Below are 2,669 nucleotides of genomic sequence, written 5' to 3'. Positions count from 1 at the left end.
AAAAAAGGAAAGAAAGAAAAAAGTAATAACCCAACAAAAAGTTTAAAATAATTTGGATTACTGAAAAGTAAAGTTTTGCAGCAGATTTTTTAAATATATATATATATATATATATTCGGATCCAGCACGTCTTTGCTGCCTGCGCCTTCAACATCATCCAGAGCGACTTTTTTTGCATCTCTCCAGGTAAGTTCATCTGTTTTACTTCATCAAAATCTGAGTTAACCTTGAATGCAGCGTTGTGGAAAATGCAGAGAAATACCTTTACCTTTACTTTGAATAAATGATTCTTTCCACCACCCATCAAGTTAGTTTCTGTTAAACAAATGACATCCATCGTTTTGCAGAGCACTGCTGACAGATTACGGAGCAGGAACCTGCCGATTAGTCCCGCTTTCAGGTTCAGTTCGCTTTCAGCCTGCAATCTGTTAATTGCTGTGAACGGAGCTGGAAAAACCGAAAAGAAAGCAGTTTGTTTTTTTGACGTCACCCGGAGCCTGCGGGGCCCGGCGCCCAACAAGCCCGTCATTGTCCTCCGGGAACAACGGAGCGCTTCCCGCGTTGCACAGGGCTGGACTGACAGCAGGAGCCGCTTCCAGGAACAGTCAGATCTGACATCATGGATGTGTTTATGTTTGATTGTTTGGATAATTGAGAAAATTGAATGTGAAGGTTGTGTTAGTTGGGGATCTTTGCTTGTTTTCAGCTGTAATCCAGCTGTATTATTATTTTTGACAGTACTTTCAGCTCACTGCTTAAAGAGCCTAAATGTCATGTGAACTCCTGCTGCCTTTCACATGAGCAGTAATCCTGCTGGCTTCATGAGGCCTTTGTTCTTTTAGAGCGCTGCTTTCGTTCTCGTAACTTCACTGTTTGTATTCTGTCATAACGCCTTTTCTCCTGTTTTATTTTTGAGCATAAATGTAACAACATAGATACATATCAACCTGCTGCATACACTTTATATACATTTCCCCTAAAATTCAAATGTTTTCTTTTAAGAAGTTGGAATAAATCCAAGTGACATCAGCTCCTGACATTCACAAACTTCAATAGCCTTTATTTTTATTTTAAGTACCAAACGAAGCTGTTGTGAGTTGGAAGGAAAATGATGCTTGATTAAAAAAAGAAAAAAAGAAAAGTGTAGCACTGAGATTCCATGGTGGTGTCAGCATCATGCTGTGGGGAGGCTTTTCTTCAGTAGAATCAGCGGCTCAGTCAGATCAAACTGACTGAATTTACTCAACTGGATTAAACTTGAACTAGGCCATTTTGACACATGAAAATGCTTTGATCTACACCAGTGATTTACAACCTTTTTGCTTCATGTGCCACATAAAAAACCCCAATAAAATCCCAATAATAAATGATGAATATGCGAATGAAACAAACATTTAGTCAGGTTTGTGACAAAAATAAAAGCATCTAAATGAATGTAGAGCTGAAACAAAGAAGATGTGTAAGATTTTTTTAAAAGAAAGGAATGCAGTTTATTAAATGTTCACAGGTTGGTTGTTTTCTATTTCGCTGGTTTATAATTTCTAGGCTTTATTTTCATCCACAAGACCAAAACACGAGCCGCTCTTTCCTCTTGCTGCATTCAGACAAGTTTAATAATTGATTGCTCCTAAATCTGCTGGATCTACATCATCCTGTTTATTGTCTAGGTTTTATTAGTTAATTAAAAAAAGGTTTTGCAATGTAGCAACTTATTTAACATTTTCAGAGAAAATTAATTTGTCATTAAAAATGTCGCTAACAAGTTTTAAAAAGCGTCTATCTGCATCATGTACATGTTCACGGGTCATTTGTGCCGACAGGCCAAATTTGTTACTTTTCAGATTTTTATTACTTGAAAATTTTTGGGAGACCAAACCTCCAGTTTCATGAATATGCATTACTTTGTGTTGGACACTTTTTCCATGACAAAATGTGGAAAGGTCTAATGGATAGGAGTGCACCAATATTACCAAACTTATCCAGCAATTATTCCTGGTACATTGAGTTCTGCTTAGAGCCAAGCAATTAAAATCTAATTGTAGAATTGAAGAGGAAACTTTTCAGGCAGAAATGCTCCCAGCCTTCGTCGTCTTCATCCATGCAGTGGATCACATGACTGCTGGCAGTGAAGCTGCAGCAACGTAGCACCTTACTGCAGAATCTTCTTACTCCACGAAGCCTTCAGGGCCTCTCCTCATTGTTTCTTGTTATTCTGGTCTGAACTCTTTCTAGTTAAATCACGCAACTCTGATGGAGTCACAGTAGCAGCAATCAGTGGCTTTGTTCTTGTATAAGTCAGTCGGTGTCCTGCAGACTTTATGACAGTATTCATGCCTCACAGCGTTTAAAATGGGTTGTTGCATTGCAAAATTAATCTTCAGTGCATTTTACTGGGTTGGGTCCTAAATAGGGCTGTAGCGATACACTAATCACATGATACTGTCAGGGTCTGTTTGTCCTCCCCTTTTCCTAGTTTCTTAGTTTGTTTTCCTTAGTTTTATTTCCMCCTGTCCCTGGAACCACCACTTCTCAAGACATCCAGCAGATGTCACCCATGCTCCACCCCTGAGAAGTGTCCTGGTTCAACCCGGACACACACCTGCAGCTGGTTTAGAGGGCGTGGACCTGCGATATAAGCAGCAGCTACACTCCGTCTCACCGCCTGAGTG

At 39.5% G+C, this 2,669-nt stretch overlaps 1 protein-coding gene across 2 annotated transcripts in view; it reads left to right on the top strand.

Annotated features, from left to right (window-relative positions):
- oca2 (oculocutaneous albinism II) overlaps positions 1-2,669 on the top strand; it is a 57,702-nt gene that overhangs the window by 4,217 nt on the left and 50,816 nt on the right. Inside the window, exon 1 of one of the 2 annotated variants that reach the window (XM_008407633.2) lies at positions 42-186. The exons of the other annotated variant lie outside the window; for it this stretch is intronic. The gene's annotated coding sequence lies outside the window, so the exon portion shown is untranslated. Of the gene's footprint in view, positions 1-41; positions 187-2,669 lie in introns of those variants that run through there. 2 annotated transcript variants of the gene reach the window in all.

The sequence above is a fragment of the Poecilia reticulata genome, linkage group LG4 (assembly GCF_000633615.1).
Source record: "Poecilia reticulata strain Guanapo linkage group LG4, Guppy_female_1.0+MT, whole genome shotgun sequence".
In the NCBI taxonomy this organism is placed as follows: Eukaryota; Metazoa; Chordata; class Actinopteri; order Cyprinodontiformes; family Poeciliidae; genus Poecilia; species Poecilia reticulata.
Note: the sequence above shows the minus strand (reverse complement) of the source record. Positions and strands in the feature narration are given on the sequence as shown.